This window comes from Pseudophryne corroboree, chromosome 5, assembly GCF_028390025.1.
Source record: "Pseudophryne corroboree isolate aPseCor3 chromosome 5, aPseCor3.hap2, whole genome shotgun sequence".
In the NCBI taxonomy this organism is placed as follows: Eukaryota; Metazoa; Chordata; class Amphibia; order Anura; family Myobatrachidae; genus Pseudophryne; species Pseudophryne corroboree.
The window spans coordinates 353,250,585-353,271,236 of record NC_086448.1 but is presented as its reverse complement, the minus strand read 5'-3'; the positions used below and the strand labels follow the sequence as shown (position 1 = coordinate 353,271,236).

General features: G+C 42.9%; 1 protein-coding gene across 2 annotated transcripts in view; it reads left to right on the top strand.

Annotated features, from left to right (window-relative positions):
* Positions 1–20,652, top strand: part of VWC2 (von Willebrand factor C domain containing 2) — a 925,810-nt gene that overhangs the window by 14,127 nt on the left and 891,031 nt on the right. The window lies entirely within an intron of this gene.

Below are 20,652 nucleotides of genomic sequence, written 5' to 3'. Positions count from 1 at the left end.
TATACGGCAGTATCACATGACTTATATGGCAGTATCAGTGGACTTATATGGCAGTACCACTGGACATATATGGCAGTATCAGTGGACTTATATGGCAGTAATACCACTGGACTTATACGGCAGTACCACTGGTCTTATACGGCACTATTACTGGACTTATACTGCAGTATTACCACTGGACTTATACGGCAGTACCACTGGACTTATATGGCAGTATCAATGGACTTATACGGCAATAATACCACTGGACTTAAACGGCAGTACCACTGGACTGGACTTATACAGCAGTACCACTGGACTTATACAGCAGTACCACTGGACTTATATGGCAGTATCACTGGACTTTTACGGCAGTATCACTGGACTTATACGGCAGTACCACTGGATTTATACGGCAGTACCACTGGCTTTATATGGCAGTATCACTGGGTTTATATGGCAGTAATACAACTGGACTTATATGGCAGTACCACTGGACTGTACTTATACGGCAGTACCACTGGACTTATACGGCAGTACCACTGGACTGGACTTCTACGGCAGTACCACTGGACTTATGGCAGCACAGGGACACCACCACTGGACTGATGCAGGACAACATAGCACCACTGCATGGACTGGACTTATACAGCAGCACTGGACATATGGCAGCAGAGGACACCTCCACTGTGACTGGACTGATGCAGCACAAGACACCACCACTGGACTGACGCAGCACAACACAGCACCACTGGACTGGACTTATACAGCAGCATTGGACATATTGCAGCAGAGGACACCACCACTGTGACTGGACTGATGCAGCACAAGACACCACCACTGGACTGATGCAGCACAAGACAGCACTGGAATGACACATAAGACAGAGCAGGTCGCCACACCACTTTCCCGCACAGACAGAAACTGAGGAGAGAGACACGTCCTCTCGCTACACTCTCCAGGACTGGAGTGAAAATGTCAGAGACGCGCGGCTCCTTATATGGAATTCAAAACCCGCGAGAATCCGACAGCGGGATGATGACATTTTGCTTCATTCTGGTTTTCGAGTCTGGCAGGGAAGTCCCGAGTCAGGCTCGGATCCGGGCTCGGGACATGAAGTTTGGGGGGTTCGGTTCTCAGAGAATCTCTGGTCATAACACAGTCAGAGAAGCTGGGCAGCATTCTCTGTTAGCCATCTAGCTGTTAGGCATATGTATGCAGCTTTCCTCTAAAGGACCACTCATTCAAGAGAAGTGAACAGAGAGCACAGGTGAGTCAAATTCAATTCAATACCAGCCCAGAAGCAGGACCTTGGGTAGGTCATTACTAATAGTTAAAACATTTTGCCTTTTTTTTTTACAGCAAACCAATGCTTATCACAGTGGAGGTCATTCAGGTGCACTTGTCTTTCCTATTCCTGTTGCAGTGCTTTACCGTATACAACTGCGATTATATACCAATATAGGCAGAAGCTAACCCATGCAAAAGGACACCCACTGTGATTGCATCATTTGCATGTGGTGCCGCATTATTGCAGAAACATCGCTATTGGGTCGCCACACAGAGCACCTCTGTAGACGTGCAGGCTGAGCTGCTCTCCCAGGATGCACAGGCATATCCAATAGCAAGCATGATCACAGCTGTTAATATACAATATGCATGCCCAGAAAATGCCATCTGAACGCCCATGAACGCCCATGACACTCCTGCATTTGCATGACCACTTCCTGTTACCACCCCCAAATGTTGACTTCCTGCCACATACTTTGTGACTAAAATCTTGCTGTGACTGAACTCGTGAATCCCAGCAGTGTGCACGCACTGTGGCTCATATGTATGCGCAGTGTGAAAAGATTGATGCTATGTGTACAACTGCCACTTTGCTTCCGCTGTTGAATAACCCCCAATATGTATCACTGCTACAGATCTGAGGAGTGATGTGGGTATCAAATGTAGAGTCTGATTTTTATTAAGTGATGTGGGTCTCAGATCTGGGGACTAATTTAAAATCAGGGGGAGTTAATATTGGATGGTTTGAAAATTGAGTATGGGAGGCAAATATGTGTTTTTATTTCAAATGATATCAGGTCTGACTGCATTACAGTTACAGATACATTACTAAGTACATTGATTAAGCATATACCTTAGAATAGTCCCAGCATTGTATATCGGTCACTAGAATGGACCCAGGATTGCATATTGGTCAGTAGAATGGAAGCAGTAACCCCATTTTTTTTTTTTGCGTGTGTGTGCAGAGAGAGAGAGAGAGAGAGAGAGAGAGAAAATAGGTACAAGTTCAGAACATGAGACCCCCTGGAATAGCATAACTAAACTGCTTCACAGCATCATTAAACTTGTTCAAAGATCAGAAGATTAAAATGCGTACTGTCGTAGGCTCACATTGCTCGACAAAAGTTACTACTTCCAGTAGATGTTCACGTGGATCGTAAAACTGCTAGCCCAGGGGGTACCATGTTCTGAACTTGATCCAAACAGATATAGATAGTTATACGTTAGATATGTGTGTATTTTCTTTGATAAATACAAATTTTTATTTAATGGTTAGTAATATAACAGGTGGTGGGGCATGCTTTATATAAGCAAAAAGAGGTTGAGAGACTGAGGTGATTGAGGGTAGGGGGTAGCTATGCCCACCATGACATTAGCCACACCCCACCCCATGTGCGGACCATTCCCCCCCGACCATGCTGGTCTCACCTGCTGCAACAGCATGCAATAGGCCCTTTATAAATTTCAGCTCCAGGCCCAAGTGGACCTTAATCTGGCACTGGTATACTGGTACTCACTAATGGCTTTCAGCGGAAATCTATTTTTTCAATGTCTGTATTTGTATATGGAGTTTGGTTTACACAATACTAATACTACAATTTCTATGTGACTCTTTCAACGTGTTTAAATACAGATGGAGCACATTACTTTTAGCTTAACTTCATTATAAAGTGCTAAGTTGTCACACATCTAGCCATTTAATGTTAAATGAACAGCACTCCCAGTGACATATAATGCATACATCATCAATTGTTCAGCGGTTGCAATCAGTATTACTGGATATTACGGCAAAAAAAACCTAATTCTCAGATGTGGTTCTGGATGTACTGTATATATACTATATTTTAGGCCTTTTTATTTTTCATACAGTATTATTATCCTATATTTTTTTTAGTGTGAGCGCACAAGAATATATAAAAAATTTGAATTACAGGCTGCTGGTTTAATAAGATAATATATTTTATTATTTAAAAAAAAAAAAAACAATGAATTAGATAGAAATTACCCAAAAAACCATCACAATAAAAATTACAATAGAAATAAAATACGTGCTCTGGCCAGTTAGATTTTTGAGTAGATTAGTAATTTGCATGCAATACCGGTCAGTTAGTAGTTAATTTGAACAAAGCGCAGTCTTTTCATGCAAACTTGATTAGATTAATAAATCAATTTTCTCCCTCCAAGGAGTTTTTTTGCATCAGTATTAGTCTTTGAGCTGTTATAAAGTGGACAATTGGAAATATCAGGTAAGGTCACAGTCCTGTATTATTAGTTACTGCAGTATTCGTTAGTGTGGTACAGCTTCGTTTAAGCAGCAGTGTAAATTGAGTGTTCACACTAATCGTAGAAAGCAGTGCTGGTGGACTTTGGGGTCACTTGTTTCCTGGCATGACACTTATATGGGCAAAGCTTACCCTTCCACTCTGTGGCGGTTTAGTGTCTCCAGCTGGGCTATGACACACTGACGGCGTGTGGATATCTCCAGCTGAGCGGTGACACGATAGAGGCGTGCGGGGAGGCAGGGAGCGCTTGGTCGCGTGCCGCGACTTCCGGGTTTTTCGGAGCTTCCGGCTTCCGCTGCGTTCCACCTGATGTTTTTGGGTCACCTGACGTGTTTCGCCGCCTTTGAGGAAACCGCCACCCAAGCGTTTCAGAAATTTATATCGTCTGAGGAGAAACGTAAACTTGCCAATATGTCATTTATGACACGGAGTGGCAAGGAACGGCTGAGGACCTGGCCTATGTTCATGACTAGTGATTCAGCTTCACATGACGATGGAAGCCCTCATAACTGAGGCCGTGACACTTATGTTGGTGTTAGACGTGCATCCTGTATCCGCCATTAGTGCAGTGGGATTTAGACAATTGATGGAAGTATGGTGTCTCCGGTAACAAATCCCATCTAGATTCCACTTTACTAGGCAGGCGATAGCGAGATTTTGCCATTTAATTCCAGTGATTTGGACGTATAATACAGTGATTTTGCTAATTAATTTCAGTGATTTATAATTATTAATTACAGTGATCTTGCCAATTAATTCCAGTGATTTGGACGTATAATTCCAGTTGGAATTGTTTGTGTCGCTTGGCTTAGTCATACAGCTACCTCATTGCACCTCTTTGACATCTTTGCATGAGGTGCTGTTTTGGGCCTAGTTTTTGAAAAGTGCCATCCTGTGTGACACTGCCGTATGAGTCCAGGGGTACTGCTGTTTTAGTCCTGGTGTACTGCTGTATAAGTCCACCAATTGCAGATTTTTTTTAAAGTGACTGGAGCGTGCTGGAGATGCTGTCAGTGGACCGAACAATTGCGGCCCACTCTCGACATTCAGCCACTGCGTGACACTACTAGATGGGCCAGGTGATTGTGTCGCTTAGCTTAGGCCTACAGCAACCTCGTGCACCTTTTTTTCTTTTTTGCATGATGTGCTGTTAGGGGCCTTTTTTTTATATCTGCCCTCCGGTCTACCACTGCAATGCCACGCCTAGATGGGCCAATTGTTTGTGTTACTTGGCTTAATCATGCAACTACCTCCTTGCAATTCTTTTTCTACTTTGTATGATGTGCTGTTTGGGGCCTTTTTTTTATATCTGCCCTCCTGTCTGCCACTGCAGTGCCACGCCTAGATGGGCCAATTGTTTGTGTCGCTTGGCTTAGTCATACAACTACCTCATTGCAATTCTTTTTCTTCTTTGCATGATGTGCTGTTAGGGGGCCTTTTTTTATATCTGCCCTCCTGTCTGACACTGCAGTGCCACTCCTAGATGGGCCAGGTGTTTGTGTTGTCCACTTGTGTCGCATAGCTTAGTCATCCAGTAACCTCAGTGCAATATATTGTGAGGTGTTCAGAATAGACTGGAATTGAGTGAAAATGATTGTTATTGAGGTTAATAATACTGTAGGAGCAAAATTACCCCCAAATTCTGTGATTTTAGCTGTTTTTATGGTGTGTTTTTTTTAAACACCCAGATCCAAAACCAAAACACGAAAGGGTGGTTTTGGCAAAACCAAGCCAAAACCAAAACACGAAAATGGAATTGAAACCAAAACCAAAAAACACAACACGAAAAGTGCCCGCCGCACATCTCTAGTTTAAAGACAGTTTACTAAAGGGAGACACGGGAGCAAAATCATGATTTGATCTGCTAAACACATACTGTATGAAAAAAAAAAGCAGTGGAGCGTTGTCAAATCAACATACACCTACAACACATAAAAATCACAAATGCATTTTTAATAAAGCATAATACTTCCCTTGAAAGATACATTATACTCATACATTGAATTTGAATCAAACTAAGGGGCTAATTCAGGTTTGATTGCAATTAGCGTTCCAACCGGATTTATTGCGTTCGCCCATCATGTGCACGCTCCTGCACTTTCTGAAATTGCAAACGCCACTGAATTCAATCAGGCAAAGGCATTCGTGGGGCGAGGGGGGGGGGGGGGGGGCGCGGCAATGGTCCGTTTCCTAGGCGGAGACTGAGCGTTGCTGAGGTGGCCAAACAGGGGCAGAGATGTTGAAACGCGGGGCTTGGCATGGACATGATGTCACGCGCGTTAATCCATGCATTTTGCAGGGCAACTTGCAATATTAAGTCAACCTCTTTTTTAATCCGTGGAATGAGATTAAATTCAACACACAGGTATGTATTCACATCACCCAACTGTGCTCTAATTTCATGATCATACTTGGCGAAGTCCTGAAGGACCACCGCCACACCCTTGTCAACATTTCTAATTACCAGAGAGGTGTTGTTCCTAAGATCCCTTAGTGCCTTCCATTCCTCACGTGATAAAATGGGGTATTGTGTCTTTACATCATTATTGGCACATGACACCTCAGAATCAACGAACCTCAGGAAAGTCTTAAGACTTATTAGATATTAGAGATGTGCACCGGACATTTTTCTGGTTTTGGGTTTTGGTTTTGGATTCGGTTCCGTGGCCGTGTTTTGGATTCGGACGTGTTTTGGCAAAACCTCCCTGAAAATTTTTGGTCGGATTCGGGTGTGTTTTGGATTCGGGTGTTTTTTTTCAAAACCCCCTCAAAAACAGCTTAAATCATAGAATTTGGGGGTAATTTTGATCCTATAGTATTACTAACCTCAATAACCATAATTTCCACTCATTTCCAGTATTTTCTGAACACCTCACAATATTATTTTTAGTCCTAAAATTTGCACCGAGGTCGCTGGATGACTAAGCTAAGCGACCCAAGTGGGCGGCACAAACACATGGCCCATATAGGAGTGGCACTGCAGTGTCAGACAGGATGGCACTTAAAAAAATTGGCCCCAAACAGCACATGATGCAAAGAAAAGAGAAAAAGAGGTGCAATGTGGTCGCTGGATGGCTAAGCTAAGCGACACAAACACCTCAATATCACAGGAATTATTTGTTCTAATTAATGGTATTATTGGTCCAAATCACTGGAAGAAAATGACAAAATCACAGGAATTATTTGTTCTAATCAATGGTATTATTGGTCCAAATCACTGGAAGAAAATGACAAAATCACAGGAATTATTTGTTCTAGTCAATGGTATTATTGGTCCAAATCACTGGAAGAAAATGACAAAATCACTGGAATTAAATGGCAGTAATGTCGGGAATTATATCAAATGGCAGTACCACTGGACATAAACGGAAGTGTCAGACAGGATGGCACTTAAAAAAATAGTCCCCAAACAGCACATGATGCAAAGAAAAGAGAAAAAGAGGTGCACTGTGGTCGCTGGACGGCTAAGCTAAGCGACACAAACACCTCAATATCACAGGAATTATTTGTTCTAATCAATGGTATTATTGGTCCAAATCACTGGAAGAAAATGACAAAATCACAGGAATTATTCATTCTAATCCATGGTATTATTGGTCCAAATCACTAGAAGAAAATGACAAAATCACAGGAACTATTCGTTCTAATCAATGGTATTATTGGTCCAAATCACTGGAAGAAAATGACAAAATCACAGGAATTATTCATTCTAATCAATGGTATTATTGGTCCAAATCACTGGTAGAAAATGACAAAATCACTGGAATCATTTGGCAAGATCACTGTAATTAATAATTAATTATGAATCACTGATATTAATTGGTAAAATCTCGCTATCGCCTGCCTAGTGAAGTGGAATCTAGATGGGATTTTGTACCGGGGACACAATAACTTCATCAATTGTCTAAATCCCAATGCACTAATGGCAGAAAACAGGCGCACGTGTGACAGCGCACTGATTATACTGAGAACTGATTATACTGATCAATCACTGATTATACTGAGCACTGATTTTACTGAGCACTGATGATACTACGGAGAACTGACACTGAGCAGCGAGAACAGCACTGGACTATTGTACTGTAATATAGTGGTCACCACAATGCTGCACTGTACTACTTTATATACTGCTCACAACAATGCAGCACATATAAGGATACTTGAAGTGACATGGAGCTGCAAGATACAGCAATGGCCTACTGTACTGTACAACTATATACTGTTGGTCACCAAAATGCTGCACTGTACTACTATATACTGCTCACAACAATGCAGCACAGATATGGATACTTGCAGTGACACAGAGCTGCAAGATACAGCAATGGCCTACTGTACTGTACAACTATATACTGTTGGTCACCAAAATGCTGCACTGTACTACTATATATACTGTTCACAAAAATGCAGCACAGATATGGAATGGATACTTGCAGTGACACGGAGCTGCAAGATACAGCAATGGCCTACTGTACTGTACAACTATATACTGTTAGTCACCAAAATGCTGCACTGTACTACTATATATACTGCTCAGAAAAATGCAGCACAGATATGGAATGGATACTTGCAGTGACACGGAGCTGCAAGATACAGCAATGGCCTACTGTACTGTACAACTATATACTGGTGGTCACCAAAATGCAGCACACTGAGCACAGATATTTGCAGCACACTGAGCACGGATATGGAGCTTTTCAGGCAGAGAATGTAGATATTTGCAGCACACTGAGCACAGATATGGAGCTTTTCAGGCAGAGATCGTAGCCACGTCCCCTCCGTTCAATCTCCAATGCACAAGTGAAAATGGCGGCGATGAGCAGCTCTTAATATAGAATACGAATCTCGCGAGAATCCGACAGCGAGATGATGACGTTCGGCCGCGTTCGGGTTAACCGAGCAAGGCAGGAAGATCCGAGGCTGCCTCGGACACGTGTAAAATAGGTGAAGTTCGGGGGGGTTCGGATCTCGACGAACCGAACCCGCTCATCTCTATTAGATATAGGATCAAATGTGCTCGGATTTGTAAAAATCCTAGATGAATTAAGTAATGCCATCTCACGGGGACCTGTGTTCATTAGTTTATTGTCAAAAAATTAACGTAATCCAAGCTGTCTCCCCATCTTATAATGCTCAATAGACCAGTGAAAAGGTTTAAACTTATTCGTGGGAACAAAGGATAAACTCTTTAACAGGTAGCGATGTTTCGGCTTGAGATAATGGGTAGCTGGATAAATTGAATATTAGGTTCAAGAGCCCTTTTCCCCCCTGCCACGGGTTTTTGAACCCCCCCCTTCTCCGTGGGTGTGGGCCGGCTATAGCCTCACCGCCTTTCTTGGATCTGGTGTCTGGGCCATCATGGATTAATGATGAAACTTTTGATTTTTTGAGTGTGAAATTTCCCATTTGCCCTGTGATCTACACCCTTCCCAAAGTGCACAAATCAATAACAGATCCACCAGGGAGGCCCATTATCTCGGCACTTGGATCACTATTGCAGCCTTTGGCTCGCTTTGTGGACCACTACCTTCAGCCCTGAGTACAGGCCATGGGGATCTATGTCTGTGACACGGGTGATTTCCTGAGGGTTATTGCCCTGGTCGGGGACGTGCCTGACGATTGCCTATTGGCAACTATAGATGTGAGTTCACTCTATACCATCATCCCACATGAGGATGGGATTGCGGCGGTACGAGATGCTTTAATTGCAGGACCTTATGAGTTCATATTGCAGCTGATAAGGCTGGTGTTAACCTACAATCACTTCCAGTATCAGGATGAATACTTTATGCAGCTCACGGGGACCGTGATGGGTTCTAATTTGGCCCTGGAGTTCGCTAATCTATATATGGCCAAATATGAAAATGAATACATCATCCCCATATGCTAAACATTTGGTATGGTACAAGAGATTTATAGATGACCTCTTTCTGATATGGAGAGGTCCGATTGAATCATTTAGTTTGATGGTTGATGATCTCAACAGACTCGATAGCCCCACTAAGTTTACTGCTACAGTGAGCAGTATATCCATCAATTTTTTGGATGTTACAATTTTTAACAATTCCCCGACTTTGGAGTACTCGTTGTTCCGTAAACTCACGGACCGCAACACATTATTATGGGCATCCAGTCACCATCCAGATAAATTTAAATCAAATTTGCCTGTCTCACAATTCTTAAGGGTTTTGAGAAACAACTCCAGTGTCGAGGAGGCTGAACATCAATTGGATGAATGCAGAATGCACTTTTTGGAATGGGGTTATAAGAACAGTGATGTGAACAGATGTCTACAGAAGGCACAGAAATTGTACAATAATCCACCTCTTGTGACCAAACAAAATGCAGGATCGAATCATCTAAGACTGAATTAAATACTGTGGATAATAATAATAATAATAATTTTATTTATATAGCGCTCTTTCTCCAATAGGACTCAAGGCGCTTAACATATACATAGCATAATATAGTACAGAAAATAATGAAGTACATTTTCAGAAAATACAGAAGCATGAAGATACTAAAAGGGACATTATGGAAATGCTTGAGTAAACAGAAAAGTCTTGAGTCTACTTTTGAAGGATTCTATAGTTGGGGCCTCTCGCACTGTGCGGGGAAGTGAGTTCCATAGAGTCGGAGCCGCATGACTAAAAGCTCGACCCCCAGATGAATTACGGTAGATTCTAGGTACTGCTAAAAGTCCTTCATCTACAGATCGCAGTAATCGAGTGGGGCAGTATGGGGTCAGAAGCTGTTTCAGGTACCTTGGGCCTTGGTCATGTAATGCTTTGAAACTCAGTAAGCCAATCTTGAAGATGATTCGCCATCGTACAGGCAGCCAGTGAAAGGAGTAGAGGATGGGTGTTATGTGGCTAGAACGGGTCTGGTTGGTTAATAGCCTGGCAGCTGTGTTTTGCACCAGCTGTAAGCGCTGCAATTCTTTTGCTGGTAGACCAAGGTAGAGGGCATTACAGTAGTCTAAACGAGATGATACAAATGCATGTATGATTTTTGGCATATCATCTGAGGGAATTAAGTGCTTGATTCTGGCTATGTTCCTCAGGTGAAAGAATGAGGATTTGATTGTGGCTGATATCTGATGTTTAAGTGTCAAGCCACCATCCAGGACAACGCCAAGATTCCGCACACGATCACTGGTCTGTAATTCTGAATCCCCGAGTGTAAGTCCAGTTGGTTGGCTATGCTGCAGTCTTGTCCTTTGATGTTGCGGTCATATCATAAGGACCTCTGTTTTATCCGGGTTCAGTCGCAGCCAACTGGCGCTCATCCACTCCTGTAGTTCAGCTAGACAGCCATTTAGGGTTGCTATTGGGTTTTCAGTGCCCGGAGCAAAGGACAAGTACAGTTGTGTATCATCTGCATAGCAGTGGTAGACCAGGCCATGGCGCCTGATTATTTCACCCAATGGGAGCATGTATACTGCAAAAAGCATGGGGGATAGTATAGAACCTTGTGGGACACCATCATGGTGGTGATGAGTATAATCCTGATGATACTCTCTGTGACCTGCCTGTGAGAAATGATTTGAACCAGCTTAGGACTGTGCCATCCAGACCACAGAAATGTATCAGTCGCTCAATCAGAAGCCCATGGTCCACGGAATCAAATGCTGCCGAGAGATCCACAAGGATTAATATTGAACAGTCACCTCTGTCTTTTGCCATCAGAAGATCATTTAACACACACACCAGGGCTGTTTCAGTGCTATGTCTTCTCCTGAATCCTGATTGAAATGGATCATAAATATCATGGGTTGTCAGGCGGGTTTCCAGTTGATTTGCAATGACTTTCTCAATAACCTTTTCTAGGAAAGGAAGGTTTGATACCGGTCTGTAGTTGGTCATGCAGTCGGGATCTAAATTAGGTTTTTTAAGAAGTGGTCTAACAATTGCTTCCTTTAGGGGTTCAGGAAAAAATGCCTGTCTGCAAAGAGCATTGAACAATTTTTGTAAAGACAGGACCAATTATATCCATACAACCTATTAGAAGCTTGGTTGAGGCTGGGTCCAGATCACAGGTGGTGGGACGCAAAATCCGAGCAATTTCAGCAGTGCCCTTTACATCCACTGGATCAAAGCTTGTCCATGAAGGCAGGTAGCTTATATTGGCAGGCTTTGTAGTTTGGCACTCCTTTGATGGAACTGTGGAGATTCCAGCCCGGATGGTGGATATTTTATCTGCAAAGAAGTTTGCAAACTCGTTGCACCTTGCCTGGGAGAGGGTCTCATCAGTCTGCAGGCATGCTGGCTTGCAAAGCATCTCCACTGTGCGGAAAAGTTGAGCTAGCCTATTGTTTGCTGCTGTGATCTCATTTGACAGGAACTGTGCTTTCTTACGAGTGATTGTCGATTGATATTCTTCGTTATGCTTTATTAGTTTTATTTTGTCATCCACTAGGTTAGTCTGGATAAGTCGATTAAGAAAAACTTGTCGATTATAAGAACAGGTTCCAGGTTTAAGAAGGCTGAAAAGAAACCTCTCCTCTTAAGTAAAAGGCATGGGAGTAGTTTGAAAGACATGCTGTTGAGACCGACCATGAGTCCTGAAAGCCCTTCAAACACCATGTGGCTCAATAAACATAATGGGTGTTTCAGGTGTCTCCAGTGTACGACCTGCAGATCGATGATAAGTGGTCAATATTTCTGCCATCCCCTGTATGGAATGAAAATTCAATTACGACACCACCTGACCTGCCTTCTTGATCATGTTGTTTATTATCTAACTTGCCCTTGTGGTAAGCTATATGTCGACAAGACGATCAGGACGTTTAGAGAAAGAATGAACCAGCATCGCTCTTCCATCCAGTGGTAAGACGGACAAGCCTGTTGCGCTACATTTTCTGCAGATGAGACATCAACTGTCTACACTGCGGTGTATGATTATTGACTGGATTCCACCGTTGCAACGTGGGGGATATAGGTGTACACTCCTATTAGAAGCTTATTGGATTCATTTTCTTGGGACACTATCACCAAAGGGACCAAACGAACAGAACCCTCTAAATATCTTTTTGTAATTTTTTTGTTTCTAGTTTTTGTTTTTGTGTGGGGGATTCTAGTTTGTTGGGCTCATCATCTGTGGTACACCCATTGATCCAGTCCTATGCGTGAATTGTATTTTTCACGCATGGGTGTATATTTGTATGTTGTGTTTGTTTTGTTCACTACTATGTATGTGTTCATGTATAATTGATACCTTGTGTTGAAGTGGCAGTGTGGAACTGCCTGTACCAGGTCAGCCTTCGCGGCATGGTTTATTATGTGTAACGGCATCTCCGGTGGAATTAGTGCAATATATAGCCTTAACGTAGAATATGCTTAAATACTGTATATATTTCAGCATGGATTTTAACATAAATATTATGTTGTGGGATATATATGCTCCTATCTGCATGGCTGTCATTTCCGTATTGCGCAGGTCACGCTAACACTACTTCCGCCTTCGTGCGTTCCACAGCGGGACTGGCTGACAGGAAATGACGCGCATTGGTGGAAGTGGGTGCGTCCCAGCCGCAGCGGCGTGCGTTCCACTCGTGGTTCACAACCGCTTGTTAATGCATTTTGTAATTTAAATGTAAGTATTTGTGAGGTACTCTACTTCAACCTGTCGGCTATGTAGCGGTGACCATGCCTGACAGTTGTGAATGCACTGTTCACACTGGGTATGCTGTATTTGTGATATTGGTTTAGTGGTTGGTTGATTACGGGACGTGGCTGGGCTCAAGCAAACGCAGGATTTACTGGGGGGGGGGTCCGTACGGGTATGAGGAAGGGGCGTAAGCCTCGAAGCATCGACTTTGTAGACACCTGAACAAAAGTTTTGAACTGTGTCCCTGTGAGTGCTGTGCCACTTTGGAGGACTGTATTGTATCTTGCACTTTGGCACCGGGACCAGTTATTCCAGTGAGAAAGGAGTGCCGCAGGTTTGGAGGATTATATATAAATATATATATATATATATATATATATATATACAGTTGTGCTCATAACTTTACATACCCTAGCAGAATTTGTGATTTTCTGGCCATTTGTCAGAGAATATGAATGATAACTCACAAACTTTTCTTTCACTCATGGTTAGTGGTTGGGTGAAGCCATTTATTGTCAATCAACTGTGTTTACTCTTTTTAAATCATAATGACAACAGAAACTACCCAAATGACCCTGATCAAAATAAAATAAAATCAATCAAATAAAAAAAAAACACTGGCACCAGCCTCAATATACATCTCAAGTTTCCCTCTCACTATCACAGCAGTGAGGAGCAGCACGGAGCATTCCCTCCAGGGCTGGCATCAGAGCAGAGCACAACGAACGAAGCAGGACAGGGCGGGCGAGCTGGCAAGTGACGTAGCATGCATGACCGCATCACCATACAGTAGGTCACAGGGCCGGGCAGCAGAAGAGCACTGCCACTGCAGTGCCTAAGCCCATTTGGGCGGCATGCATCTCAGGCGGGCGGCGGCACATCTGACAGCGCTGCTCTATGCAGAGGGCTCTGCTAACAAGAGCTCCCTGCAGCACCTGTGATCGCATACGCGATCGTGGTGTGTAGTGAGATGGAGACACAGCTGTCTCCGTCTCTGAAAAGAATTTGGCTGATCAGGGGGGGTTTCTGGGTATTCGGAAACCCCCCTGTGTGTGCCAGTGGGGCTGGTATATGTAGTTCCACAGGGACAGGCAGCTTGATTGTGACTTTGCCTGCTGTTACATTGGTCTTGACAAAGGTCCCGTGGGGGACCGAAACGTTGACCCTGAACATGCTGTCATCATTGATGTGAGGTTGGATTAAAACTATATTTTCACTATTAAGAAGTCTGGTGAGTGCATCCTCTTATACATAACTATATATGTCATGTCTCTAACAATTTATATGATAAATGTATATATATATATATATATATATATATATATATATAGTGATGTGCACCGGATATTTTTCGGGTTTTGTGTTTTAATTTTGGATTCAGTTCCACGGCCGTGTTTTGGATTCGGACGTGTTTTGGCAAATTCTCCCTGCAAAATTTTTGGCGGATTCGGGTGTGTTTTGGATTCGGGTGTTTTTTTTCAAAAACCCCTCAAAAACAGCTTAAATCATAGAATTTTGGGGTGATTTTGATCCCATAGTATTATTAACCTCAATAACCATAATTTCCACTCATTTCCAGTCTATTCTGAACACCTCACACCTCACAATATTATTTTTAGTCCTAAAATTTGCACCAAGGTCGTTGGATGACTAAGCTAAGCGACCCAAGTGGCCAACACAAACACCTGGCCCATCTAGGAGTGGCACTGCAGTGTCAGACAGGATGGCCGATTTAAAAAATAGTCCCCAAACAGCACATGATGCAAAGAAAAAAAGAGGTGCACCAAGGTCGCTGGATGGCTAAGCTAAGCGACCCAAGTGGCCGACACAAACACCTGGCCCACCTAGGAGTGGCACTGCAGCTTTCTAACGAGAGGATGAGTGCTTCCATCCTCATGTGAATCTGAACCACTAGCCATGAACATAGGCCAGGGCCTCAGCCGTTCCTTGCCACTCCGTGTCGTAAATGGCATATTGGCAAGTTTACACTTCTCATCAGACGCTTTTAATTTTGATTTTTGGGTCATTTCACTGAACTTTTGTTTTTTGGATTTTACATGCTCTCTACTATGACATTGGGCATCGGCCTTGGCAGACGACGTTGATGGCATTTCATCGTCTCGGCCATGACTAGTGGCAGCAGCTTCAGCACGAGATGGAAGTGGATCTTGATCTTTCCATATTTTACCCTCCACATTTATGTTCTCCATTTTTTAATGTGTGGAATTATATGCCAGTAATATATCAATAGCAATGGCCTACTGTCCTGTACTGCTATATATTATATACTGGTGGTCAGCAAAATTATGCACTGTCCTCCTACTATATATACTGCGCACAACTAAAATGCACCACAGGTATGGATGGATAGTATACTTGACGACACAGAGGTAGGTAGAGCAGTGGACTGCTGTACCGTACTGCTATATATTATATACTGGTGGTCAGCACAATTATGCACTGTCCTCCTACAATATATACTGCGCACAACTTAAATGCACCACAGGTATGGATGAATAGTATACTTGACGACATAGAGGTAGGTAGAGCAGTGGACTACTGTACCGTACTGCTATATAATATATACTGGTGGTCAGCAAAATTATGCACTGTCCTCCTACTATATGTACTGCGCACAACTTAAATGCACCACAGGTATGGATGGATAGTATACTTGACGACACAGATTTAGGTAGAGCAGTGGACTACTGTACCGTACTGCTATATATTATATACTGGTGGTCAGCAAAACTCTGCACTGTCCTCCTACTATATATACTGCGCACAACTTAAATGCACCACAGGTATGGATGGATAGTATACTTGACGACACAGATGTAGGTAGAGCAGTGGACTACTGTACCATACTGCTATATATTATATACTGGTGGTCAGTAAAATTATGCACTGTCCTCCTACTATATATACTGCGCACAACTTAAATGCACCACAGGTATGGATGGATAGTATACTTAACGACACAGAGGTAGGTAGAGCAGTGGCCTACTGTACAGTACTGCTATATATTATATACTGGTGGTTAGCAAAATTATGCACTGTCCTCTTACTATATATACTGCGCACAACTAAAACGCACCACAGGTATGGATGCATAGTATACTTGATGACACAGAGGTAGAGCAGTGGACTACTGTACTGTACTGCTATATATATACTGGTGGTCACAGCAAAATTCTGCACTGTCCTCCTACTATATACAACAATGCAGCACAGATATGGAGTGTTTTTCAGGCAGAGAACGTATAATACTGGTGGTCACTGGTCAGCAAAACTCTGCACTGTCCTCCTACTATATAATACTGCTGGTCCCCAGTCCCCACAATAAAGCACACTGAGCACAGATATTTGCAGCACACTGAGCACAGATATGGAGCGTTTTTCAGGAAGAGAACGTAGATATTTTCAGCACACTGAGCACAGATATTTGCAAGCACACTGAGCACAGATATTTGCAGCACACTGAGCACAGATATTTGCAGCATACTGAACACACCTGAGAGAACGCTGCACGTCCTCTCCCTATCATCTCCAATGCACAAGTGAAAATGGCGGCAACGCGCGGCTCCTTATATAGAATACGAATCTCGCGAGAATCCGACAGCGGGATGATGACGTTAGGGTGCGCTCGGGTTAACCGAGCAAGGCGGGAGGATCCGAGTCTGCCTCGGAACCGTGTAAAATGGGTGAAGTTAGGGGGGGTTCGGATTCCGAGGAACCGAACCCGCTCATCACTAATATATATATATATATATATATATATATATGTAAATACTGTGTATATACATGTGTGTATATATATATATATATATATATATATATATATATATGCAGCATACTGTCCTCAGGAAGTTAACTAGATCTCATAGTAAGTGTAGCCATGTTCAGGTGTTTGTCCAGGGGGTACTCAGGCATACTTCTCCATTGTTGTGTCCACCTAGTAGGAGCCGGAGCCGCAGGTGTTACAGCGCATAAAGTTTTCTTTCACTCCAAACAATTTAGGAATTAAGGTTTTTCAGTACCTTCTCCAGCGAGCGGTTTTCTTAAAGCATTATAGTTAAGTCAATGACCATTTAAAGGATGGATCACTCAAAGACAGAAGCTGCATCATTGAAAACTGCTACCTGCTACCATTTTTTCAGGTCTGTAGGTTGCTCCAGTGTATTCAGTGCACCACACTGTAGCTGTTGTGGTCAAAAATTAGGAATAAAAATTACCCACCCACTGGTTCCTGTACCTTCTGGTCTTTGGGGTACATTTACTAAGCAGTGATAAGAGCGGAGAAGTGAGCCAGTGGAGAAGTTGCCCATGGCAACCAATCAGCACTGTAGTAACATCTATAATTTGCATACTATAAAATGATATGGAGCTGCTGATTGGTTGATGGGGAAATTTCTCCACTGGCTTACTTCTCTATTCTTATCACTGCTTAGTAAATGTACCCCTTAATTTTTGTGAGATGGTCCAAGCTGAGCGTTGCACATCCTCATCTGCCAAGGAGACCTTACAACTCAAAACTTTTGGGGCTAATTCAGACCTGATCGCTTGCTAGCATTTTTTGCAGTGCTGCGATCAGGTCAAAACTGCGCATGCGTATGCACCACAATTCGTAGGCGCATTGCACAGGTACAAAGTGGGTCGCCGCTCAGCGATGGGTTTGTGCAAAGAATCCATTTGCACGGGCGGTTGCAAGGAGATTAACAGGAAGAAGGCGTTTGTGGGTGGCAACTGGCCATTTTCAGGGAGTGGTTGGAAAAACGCAGGCGTGTCCAAGCATTTGCAGGGAGGGTTCCTGGCATCAATTCTGGTCCCGGACAGGCTAAAGTGATCGCAGCGGATGAGTAAGTCCTGGACTACTCAGAGACCACAGATCTGTTCATACAGCTCTGCTACACATGCATTCGCACACTTGCAAAGCGAAAATACTCCCCTATGGGCGGCAACTATCCATGAATGTGGAAGATATCAACCACATAAAGGGTGGAATTCAATTGTTTGAAAAGTAACTTGGCTGTCTGTTTATTAGATAGGGGAAAAAAACAGACAACCAATTGCCCAACTGACTTTTCAAACAATTGATTTCCCCCAAAAGTGTTATAATAGAGGCGCAGTCAACCTGTCCCACAGTGCCAAACACTACAGGAGGTCCAAGCATATTGAATCAGACATCGTTTCATCCGGGAATTTGTAGAGAAAGGATTTGTTGATACAGTTTATATCACCAGTGAAGAGAACCCTGCGGATGTACTCACAAATGGAGTTACATCACACTCTCTCGCTACATTCCTAAAGAAATGTTGACTAGAAACCATTTGAAATGTTGATGTTTGCTTATTTGTCTAACCTTCAATTTTTTACGCTTGCAGTGAGGGGAAGGGGGGGAATGCTGAAGTTGGAGAGCGCTACTGCACATACTCTATATTGTGTCCTACAGGCAGTCTTCATTCCCTAACCAAAATGGCTTCCAAACCCTATACTGCTCATGCATGGTGCCATTTTGTCACTGTGGTAGATCACCACAGTCGGAGATGGACGTTTTACACTCGGGGCAGTATTATCCATAAGACTGACTAGGCTGACGCCTAGGGGCCCTTCAAAACAGTTATTATTTATAAAATGTAAAAAGAACAAATGTCAGCCAACATGTACAAGTCAGGATTTTAAAAGAGAGAAAAAAAAGGAAGAACAATTGTGCCAGCAGTTGAGCAGACTTTATTTCAACTGGGTATTGGTGTCCGTATGTATACTGAAAGTGTAAATGATGGAATAACCTATGCTTCCCAAACATCTGCCTGTGAATTTGACATGGAGATGGATACTTAGGGGGCTGGGGGCCAGAAATTGCTGAAATCCTAAGTTCCTGTCCATGAGATAATATGGCCCTGCTTGTACTTTGCTCCAGGAGAGACCACGTTCACATGCTACAGTGGCTGCCAAATACTGTTACAGAGCCTGGTACTGCTTGCTTCTGCACTGCTACACACACAGTCACTGACTGGTGACATGCATGCTTCACTCCACACAAGCTCGGGTCCATGCGAGAAACCAGTGAATGCATTAGTGTGAGCACAGCTGTACCATCACATTATTACTTCAATAAACCTGCCCACTGGTTTCATAATTAAGCTGTTCATTGTGTCAGGGCATCCCCTGGTGTGTACACTCACTGTGCCATACCACTGCCACCTGTACACATGCTATTTTGTTTAAGGGACAAGATAGTTCAATTTTAATTGCTTCCACAGAAACCAGGATAGTTATGCTCACCCCAAGCAAGATCGATAAACATGCACATTTTTAGAACAAAGCTTAATCAAATAACACAAACTTTCCACATACACTTGCTGAATAATGTTTCAGCAGAGTTTTAATTACTTCATTTAGAAAAAAAAATACATTCAACGTCCGGCAATTGACTGTCAATTACTTTATGCAGATACACTGAAGGAGAAAAATGTGCTAATTGGTGGTGTTCCTATTACTTACAATATTACCCAGGTCAGCATATACCATATTGTAGCTAATTATTTCATGCTATCATACCTTTGCTTAATGAAACATTCCTTGTCACTATTGCAGCTGAAAAGGAAACCTGATGCTGTTTTTTTTCCAGTTTTACTAGTAATGTCAATCAGCCCAGACTAGACGGCTGGTTATAGAAATGATTACTCTTTACACACTGCCCATTCCCAGTAAGTACGTGCTTACTGTATGATCCAATAAAATGTGCTGATCCTGTTACTGAAGAAAAATTATATTAGATATTTTGTTCTCTGTTGGAGGGAATAACTATATTTAATTATTTTCTTACCCAATACTTCTCACTCATTATTGCTTATTATAACTATATTTTTGGTGCATCTTTAAATATGTTAATTAACATGTTATGACTGAAGAATTTTTTTCTTTGGATTTTAAGTATTTTTTTTTTTTAATAATGAATGAATCAAACTGTACACTACTTTGTGTCCTTAATAATAAGATAGAGTGTCTGATGTACAGGTATATCCATTACTCATTATATTATACTCATATAATACTGAAAAGAATTACATATAGCATTTCAGCTCTGAGACGCTAAGTCTCAGGGGCCCTACTCATTTGACGATGCGCCGCCGAGGTGCCCGACGGCCGAAACGGCCGACGAGCGACCCGGCGGCGGGGGGGCAGTGACGGGGGGAGTGAAGTTTCTTCACTCCCCCCGTCACGCGGCTGCATTGAAGTGCAGGCAAATATGGACGAGATCGTCCATATTGGCCTGCATGCACAGCCGACGGGAGACCAGCGATGAACGAGCGCGGGGCCGCGCATCGTTCATCGCTGGAGTCTCCACACTGAAAGATATGAACGAGTTCTCGTTCATTTATGAACGAGATCGTTCATATCTTTCAGAAAATCGGCCAGTGTGTAGGGCCTATTAGACTGCAACCAGTCCTGTAGAGAAAGGTCACTGAAAGGCATACTTGTGTTGCATTAT